Genomic DNA, 9,832 nt, shown 5'->3' with positions numbered 1-9,832 from the left:
GGTCCCAGATCTACTGATCTATCACAGTAGAGTAGAAATAGCCTGGTCCCAGATCTACTGATCTATCACAGTAGAGTAGAAATAGCCTGGTCCCAGATCTACTGATCTATCACAGTAGAGTAGAAATAGCCTGGTCCCAGATCTACTGATCTATCACAGTAGAGTAGAAATAGCCTGGTCCCAGATCTACTGATCTATCACAGTAGAGTAGAAATAGCCTGGTCCCAGATCTACTGATCTATCACAGTAGAGTAGAAATAGCCTGGTCCCAGATCTACTGATCTATCACAGTAGAGTAGAAATAGCCTGGTCCCAGATCTACTGATCTATCACAGTAGAGTAGAAATAGCCTGGTCCCAGATCTACTGATCTATCACAGTAGAGTAGAAATAGCCTGGTCCCAGATCTACTGATCTATCACAGTCGAGTAGAAATAGCCTGGTCACGTCCCAGTTTTGTTTGTGTATCATGTTAATACTGCTTGTCATGTCTAACAGTGGCATAATGGCACAAACAGACTGGTACCCAGGCTAGGGAAGAAATGACAGACCAAATCCATTTCCTAGACAGTGGAACAGGAAATGAAAGAGATGGATGGGCCAAGAGAAAGAGTTAGGAGGGAAGGACAAAAATGATACCACCCTCCCTCCCTGTTATCTCTTCGTATTCTCTGTCGTCACGACATCCACCTCTCCTGTCTATTGTAAACTGTTCAGAGAGTCATTTGGAACTGTGATGTCATTATCAGGTCTATCAGTATAACAACTAAACTGGGTTTCTCCTCCCTTTCTCTCCTCTCCTGTCTGCCTCTCTGTCTGTCTACTCGAGGTGGTTGTCACGACTACCCTCCCCTCCCACAATGTCTTCTGAAGCCACTCGCATCCAGGGGTCAGTATCCCCTACGACCCCTCCCCTGACCTCTGGGGCCCCTGGCTCCCCAGTCTCTCCGGTGTCCCCTGGGTCCCTGTGCCCGCCAGCCTCCCGGTACCGAGACCGTTCCCCTCCCCCATGAGAGGTTACCTCATACCCAGCCCCCTGCCAACCAGACGTACTAGGACCTGCTCTGCGTGAGTACTGCACACACACACACCTAGTTAGTGTTATAATTCAGTATTTATGAAACGGCTTAATTTATTATGCCTAAGGGTCCTAGCTACATGTAACCTGACTCATTATGTCTAGGGGTCCTAGCTACATGTAACCTGACTCATTATGTCTAGGGGTCCTAGCTGCATGTAATCTGACTCATTATGTCTAGGGTCCTAGCTACATGTAACCTGACTCATTATGTCTAGAGGTCCTAGCTACATGTAACCTGACTCATTATGTCTAGGGGTCCTAGCTACATGTAATCTGACTCATTATGTCTAGGGGTCCTAGCTACATGGTCTGTAACCTGACTCATTATGTCTAGGGGTCCTAGCTACATGTAACCTGACTCATTATGTCTAGGGGTCCTAGTTACATGTAACCTGACTCATTATGTCTAGGGGTCCTAGCTACATGTAACCTGACTCATTATGTCTAGGGGTCCTAGCTACATGTAACCTGACTCATTATGTCTAGGGGTCCTAGCTACATGTAACCTGACTCATTATGTCTAGGGGTCCTAGCTACATGGTCTGTAACCTGACTCATTATGTCTAGGGGTCCTAGCTACATGGTCTGTAACCTGACTCATTATGTCTAGGGGCCCAAGTTACATGGTCTGTAACCTGACTCATTATGTCTAGGGGTCCTAGCTACATGTAACCTGACTCATTATGTCTAGGGGTCCTAGCTACATGTAACCTGACTCATTATGTCTAGGGGTCCTAGCTACATGTAACCTGACTCATTATGTCTAGGGGTCCTAGCTATATGGTCTATAATCTGACTCGTTATGTCTAGGGGTCCTAGCTACATGTAACCTGACTCATTATGTCTAGGGGTCCTAGCTACATGCAACCTGACTCATTATGTCTAGGGGTCCTAGCTACATGTAACCTGACTCATTATGTCTAGGGGTCCTAGCTATATGGTCTATAATCTGACTCGTTATGTCTAGGGGTCCTAGCTACATGTAACCTGACTTATTATATCTAGGGGTCCTAGCTACATGTAACCTGACTCATTATGTCTAGGGGTCCTAGCTACATGTAACCTGACTCATTATGTCTAGGGGTCCTAGCTACATGGTCTGTAACCTGACTCATTATGTCTAGGGGTCCTAGCTACATGGTCTATAATCTGACTCATTATGTCTAGGGGTCCTAGCTACATGGTCTATAATCTGACTCATTATGTCTAGGGGTCCTAGCTACATGTAACCTGACTCATTATGTCTAGGGGTCCTAGCTACATGTAACCTGACTCATTATGTCTAGGGGTCCTAGCTACATGTAATCTGACTCATTATGTCTAGGGGTCCTAGCTACATGTAACCTGACTCATTATGTCTAGGGGTCCTAGCTACATGGTCTGTAACCTGACTCATTATGTCTAGGGGTCCTAGCTACATGGTCTATAATCTGACTCATTATGTCTAGGGGTCCTAGCTACATGGTCTGTAATCTGACTCATTATGTCTAGGGGTCCTAGCTACATGGTCTATAATCTGACTCATTATGTCTAGGGGTCCTAGCTACATGTAACCTGACTCATTATGTCTAGGGGTCCTAGCTATATGGTCTATAATCTGACTCATTATGTCTAGGGGTCCTAGCTACATGTAACCTGACTCATTATGTCTAGGGGTCCTAGCTACATGTATCCTGACTCATTATGTCTAGGGGTCCTAGCTACATGTAACCTGACTCATTATGTCTAGGGGTCCTAGCTACATGGTCTGTAACCTGACTCATTATGTCTAGGGGTCCTAGCTACATGGTCTGTAACCTGACTCATTATGTCTAGGGGTCCTAGCTACATGTAACCTGACTCATTATGTCTAGGGGTCCTAGCTACATGTAACCTGACTCATTATGTCTAGAGGTCCTAGCTACATGGTCTGTAACCTGACTCATTATGTCTAGGGGTCCTAGCTACATGTAACCTGACTCATTATGTCTAGGGGTCCTAGCTACATGTAACCTGACTCATTATGTCTAGAGGTCCTAGCTACATGGTCTGTAACCTGACTCATTATGTCTAGGGGTCCTAGCTGCATGTAACCTGACTCATTATGTCTAGAGGTCCTAGCTACATGGTCTGTAACCTGACTCATTATGTCTAGGGGTCCTAGCTACATGTAACCTGACTCATTATGTCTAGGGGTCCTAGCTACATGTAACCTGACTCATTATGTCTAGGGGTACTAGCTACATGTAACCTGACTCATTATGTCTAGGGGTCCTAGCTACATGGTCTGTAACCTGACTCATTATGTCTAGGGGACCTAGCTACATGTAACCTGACTCATTATGTCTAGGGGTCCTAGCTACATGTAACCTGACTCATTATGCCTAGGGGTCCTAGCTACATGTAACCTGACTCATTATGTCTAGGGGTACTAGCTACATGTAACCTGACTCATTATGTCTAGGGGTCCTAGCTACATGGTCTGTAACCTGACTCATTATGTCTAGAGGTCCTAGCTACATGTAACCTGACTCATTATGTCTAGGGGTCCTAGCTACATGTAACCTGACTCATTATGTCTAGGGGTCCTAGCTACGTGGTCTATAACCTGACTCATTATGTCTAGGGGTCCTAGCTACATGTAACCTGACTCATTATGTCTAGAGGTCCTAGCTACATGTAACCTGACTCATTATGTCTAGAGGTCCTAGCTACATGTAACCTGACTCATTATGTCTAGGGGTCCTAGCTACGTGGTCTATAACCTGACTCATTATGTCTAGGGGTCCTAGCTACATGTAACCTGACTCATTATGTCTAGGGGACCTAGCTACATGTAACCTGACTCATTATGTCTAGGGGTCCTAGCTACATGTAACCTGACTCATTATGCCTAGGGGTCCTAGCTACATGTAACCTGACTCATTATGTCTAGGGGTCCTAGCTACATGTAACCTGACTCATTATGTCTAGGGGTCCTAGCTACATGGTCTATAATCTGACTCGTTATGTTAACCCACTGTTCCTGGGCCGTCATTGAAAATAAGAATTTTTTTTCTTAACTGACTTGCCTAGTTCAATAAAGGTAAAAAATAAATAAAAATGATAATAATAAACACTACTCCCATATCATAACACTACTTGTTAATATAATTTCTATATGTGTTCATTAATTAAATTCACTTAGTCTATTTTATGAGAATTTGTAAGATTCTCATTTGCATAAAATAGACAGAGACCAGTCTTATCAAAATTAGATAATAGTATTTATTCTCGGAGCTTGCTGCCATGGAACCACGAACAACAGTTTATGTACAAAATATGACGTCATAGGTTATAAAATGTCCTTCCTCCTATCGACCAGGAGGAAACAGGTTCAAAAGTGTATTCCCACCCTCTCACTCTCTCCAGACACACAGTTATATCTAGATTACACTTCTGAAGTCTTCATCTATCACTATTCAGCAGACAGCTCCAGATAATGAAAAACACTCGCTGCCTCATCTAAACATCCCAGAGCTAAGTTGAGTCGGTTCAACCATAGGTTAACGACCCTTTCTGCTTACTTAAAACCCACAATCCATTCCTCCCCAACCCATTCCTCCCCAACCCATTCCTCCCCAACCCATTCCTCCCCAACCCATTCCTCCCCAACCCAGTCCTCCCCAACCCAGTCCTCCCCAATCCATTCCTCCCCTCACCAATCCATTCCTCCCCTCACCAATCCATTCCTCCCCTCACCAATCCATTCCTCCCCTCACCTTCCACCCCTCCCCAATCCATTCCACCCCTCCCCAATCCATTCCTCCCCTCCCCAATCCATTCCTCCCCTCCCCAATCCATTCCTCACCAACCCATTCCTCCCCAACCCATTCCTCCCCAACCCATTCCTCCCCAACGCATTCCTCCCCAACCCACAGGTATCATAACACTATATAAGGTATCACAACACTACTCCCGTGTCATAACACTATATAATGTATCATAACACTAATGTATCATAACACTATATAGTGTATCATAACACTACTCCATATCATAACACTACTCCATATCATAACACTATATAAGATATCATAACACTATATAAGGTATCATAACACTATATAAGGTATCATAACACTATATAAGGTATCATCACACTATATAAGGTATCATCACACTATATAAGGTATCATAACACTATATAAGGTATCACAACACTACTCCCATATCATAACACTATATAATGTATCATAACACTATATAAGGTATCATAACACTATATAAGGTATCATAACACTATATAAGGTATCATAACACTATATAAGGTATCATCACACTATATAAGGTATCATCACACTATATAAGGTATCATAACACTATATAAGGTATCACAACACTACTCCCATATCATAACACTATATAATGTATCATAACACTATATAAGGTATCATAACACTATATAAGGTATCATAACACTATATAAGGTATCATAACACTATATAAGGTATCATAACACTATATAAGGTATCATAACACTATATAAGGTATCATAACACTATATAAGGTATCATAACACTATATAAGGTATCATAACACTATATAAGGTATCATACCACTATATAAGGTATCATAACACTATATAAGGTATCATCACACTATATAAGGTATCATCACACTATATAAGGTATCATAACACTATATAAGGTATCACAACACTACTCCCATATCATAACACTATATAATGTATCATAACACTATATAAGGTATCATAACACTATATAAGGTATCATAACACTATATAAGGTATCATAACACTATATAAGGTATCATAACACTATATAAGGTATCATAACACTATATAAGGTATCATAACACTCTATAAGGTATCATAACACTATATAAGGTATCATAACACTATATAAGGTATCATAACACTATATAAGGTATCATAACACTATATAAGGTATCATAACACTATATAAGGTATCATAACACTATATAAGGTATCATAACACTATATAAGGTATCATAACACTCTATAAGGTATCATAACACTATATAAGGTATCATAACACTATATAAGGTATCATCACACTATATAAGGTATCATCACACTATATAAGGTATCATCACACTATATAAGGTATCATCACACTATATAAGGTATCATAACACTATATAAGGTATCATCACACTATATAAGGTATCATCACACTATATAAGGTATCATAACACTATATGAGGGCGGCAGGGTAGCCTAGTGGTTAGAGCGTTGGACTAGTAACCGGAAGGTTGCGAGTTGGTGAGGAATTAAACCCCCGAGCTGACAAGGTACAAATCTGTCGTTCTGCCCCTGAACAGGCAGTTAACCCACTGTTCCTGGGCCGTCATTGAAAATAAGAATTTGTTCTTAACTGCCTGGTTAAATAAAGGTAAAATTTAAAAATTAAATAAGGTATCATCACACTATATAAGGTATCATCACACTATATAAGGTATCATCACACTATATAAGGTATCATCACACTATATAAGGTATCATCACACTATATAAGGTATCATAACACTATATAAGGTATCATAACACTAAAGTGGTACCTCATTTAAAAGTTGTGATCTTATGCCTCAACTTCTGTCATTGCACCACACTACCACAAGGGGGAGATGGAACGCTGATATATCGCTAGTCTAAACTGTGGCACAAATTGGGGGATTGTTCACAACAAGCACAGCTATTTACACTGTCCTTTTGTAAATGAATGGAGGTGGGAATGTTTCAGTCCGAGAGTGTCTCTCCTCTGGTGCTCGAGTCCTGCGTCAGGCAACAACAGCATTGAGCTGACGGGTGTCCCGGAGATGAGAGAGAGAGAACTTGGGGAAATACAATGGCTCAACTCCACTTGACATGTGGACTGACGATATTAGGAAAATGGGAATGGCAGCCTTTTGGTTTCTCTTCCTCTAAAAACAGAAATAAAATAATTGTGTAAAAAACTATCTTTATGTACTACAGTGGGAGAGTGATAGCCTGGAACACGGAGTCCTTCTCTACTGAGGAGACGAAGAGACTGAATGAAAGAAGGCACCGCGAGGATAGGGGAGGGGACCTGAGCTAGTTCATTTATTTAATTAATGAAATGTACTTGTTTATTTAGGCAAATTTAATATTCATCGAGGTTCGGCCTATTTAGTAGGCTATTTACAGCAACATCTATATTTGTCATCATAAAGCTGAGTGACTCGCTCATTTCTGGCTTTGGATCAAAATAAGTACCAACATTCTGTCTGATTAACTTGGTCAAAACATTTCTATATTGAAGACTAATCTGCTCATATTGGTTGTGTTCAATTATTTGTGGAGTCGTCATGGTTACAATGAAGAATGGAATCCAAATATATTAAATCTTATTCATGCTGAACAATTAGATGCGTGTTGCAAGGTTGTCATTGTTCCTTTTTTAAAATGTTGCCTGCCTTTTATTTTGTGTGTGTCTGCGTCTGTGTGTGTTTGTGTGTCTGTGTCTGGTGTGTGTGGGGGTGTGTCTGTGTGGTGTGCGTGTCTGCGTCTGTGTGTCTGTGTGGTGTGGTGTGTGTGTGTGTGTGTGTGTGTGTGTGTGGTGTCTGTGTGTGTGGTGTCTGTGTGTGTGGTGTCTGTGTGTGTGGTGTCTGTGTGGTGTGGTGTCTGTGTGGTTTCTGTGTGGTGTCTGTGTGTGTGGTGTGTGTGTGTGTGGTGTCTGTGTGGGGGTGTGTCTGTGTGGTGTCTGTGTGGGGGTGTGTCTGTGTGTGTGTGTGGTGTGTGTGTCTGTGTGGTGTCTGTGGTGTGTGTGTCTGTGTGGTGTCTGTGTGGTGTCTGTGTGTGGTCTGTGTGTGTGTCTGTGTGGTCTGTGTGTGTGTGTCTGTGTGTGTGTCTGTGTGTCTGTGTGTGTGTGTCTGTGTGTCTGTGTGGTGTGGTGTGTGTGTGTGTGTGTCTGTGTGGTGTGGTGTCTGTGTGGTGTCTGTGTGGTGTCTGTGTGTGTGTCTGTGTGTCTGTGTGGTGTGGTGTGTGTGTGTGTGTGTGTGCAGGGCGGAGCGGGCAGCGGAGGGACCGTCGTTCAGAGGTGTATGTAAGTGTTTCTCTCGGACTAAAGGACACGGCTTCATCACACCAGCCGACGGAAGCAGCGACGTCTTTGTCCACATCTCAGAGTAAGTTTGTGGGTCACAGCCTCAACACACATGTAAAAAGATACTACCAGCTCCCACTCACCCAGTGATGAGGACGGTGAGGAGGGGCTACGGTCTGCAGTTCGCTCTGCGTCCTTCCACCTTTTTCGTGGCGTCATTGGTCCGTGAGGTCCTAGTGCCCGTCTTTTAGAGAGGAGATTCTCTCGCTCTCCTTCAAAAGCAGGCTGTTCGAGTGGTCCTCATATCAGAAGTACAGAGTGATTGGTATAGCCGGTACTTTTAGTCATACACTCAGGGTACGTTTGTGGTCTGGCAAGTTGTGTACACCTGGTTCTAGGAGAGTTGAGTACACGTGGTTCTAGGAGAGTTGTGTGCACGTGGTTCTAGGAGAGTTGTGTACACGTGGTTCTAGGAGAGTTGTGTATGCGCGGTTCTAGGAGAGTTGTGTGCACGTGGTTCTAGGAGAGTTGTGTACACGTGGTTCTAGGAGAGTTGTGTACACGTGGTTCTAGGAGAGTTGTGTACACCTGGTTCTAGGAGAGTTGAGTACACGTGGTTCTAGGAGAGTTGTGTACACGTGGTTCTAGGAGAGTTGTGTACACGTGGTTCTAGGAGAGTTGTGTACACGTGGTTCTAGGAGAGTTGTGTACGCGTGGTTCTAGGAGAGTTGTGTACACGTGGTTCTAGGAGAGTTGTGTACACCTGGTTCTAGGAGAGTTGAGTACACGTGGTTCTAGGAGAGTTGTGTACACGTGGTTCTAGGAGAGTTGTGTACGCGTGGTTCTAGGAGAGTTGTGTACGCGTGGTTCTAGGAGAGTTGTGTACACGTGGTTCTAGGAGAGTCGTGTACGCGTGGTTCTAGGAGAGTCGTGTGCACGTGGTTCTAGGAGAGTTGAGTGCACGTGGTTCTAGGAGAGTTGAGTGCACGTGGTTCTAGGAGGGTTGAGTACACGCGGTTCTAGGAGGGTTGAGTACGCGCGGCTCTAGGAGAGAAGACAGATGGAAACTGATAAAGATGAGCATGTATTCTCATCTCTCCCTCCTCCCTCTACAGCATCGAGGGGGAATACGTGCCAATGGAAGGAGATGAGGTGAGCTATAAGGTGTGCTCCATCCCTCCCAAGTACCAGAAGATCCAGGCGGTGGATGTCACCATCACCCACCTCAACCCAGGATCGAAGCACGAGACCTGGGGCGGGGCGCTGCTCAGCTCCTCCTGAGTCCCGGAGGTTTCTGGAGGTTTCTGGAGGGGAGAAATGGCAACAGGGAAAGGATCACCTTCTTTATTTTAGTTTTTGGGTTAATGCTTGTTGTGGGAGGAAATGGAAAGGTTGGTATTTGAATAGAGAAGACGTGTATCATTAGACGGGAAGGTTAATTAAATAAAGCTGCATCACTTCAACAAGACCATGGTTCTCGAGTTTTTATTCGTGGTTTTGAACTAATATCACTGAGATCCGCTGTTCAATTGGATTCAATTCCATAGTGCCTGTCGACCGATGCCACATTTCAAGCATTCTGCTGGGAGGTGATTTGGGAGGTGGAGAGGGTCTGACTGGGCGCTGTTACTGGGAGGTGGAGAGGGTCTGACTGGGCGCTGTTACTGGGAGGTGGAGAGGGTCTG

General features: G+C 43.5%; 1 pseudogene; it reads left to right on the top strand.

Annotated features, from left to right (window-relative positions):
* Positions 1 to 859: 859 nt before the first annotated feature.
* Positions 860 to 9,615, top strand: LOC135534976 (calcium-regulated heat stable protein 1-like; annotated as a pseudogene).
* Positions 9,616 to 9,832: the final 217 nt, after the last annotated feature.

Source organism: Oncorhynchus masou, unplaced genomic scaffold, assembly GCF_036934945.1.
Source record: "Oncorhynchus masou masou isolate Uvic2021 unplaced genomic scaffold, UVic_Omas_1.1 unplaced_scaffold_4250, whole genome shotgun sequence".
Lineage (NCBI taxonomy): Eukaryota > Metazoa > Chordata > Actinopteri > Salmoniformes > Salmonidae > Oncorhynchus > Oncorhynchus masou.
The sequence above is the reverse complement of the archived record's forward strand: the minus strand, read 5'-3'. Positions and strand labels throughout refer to the sequence as shown.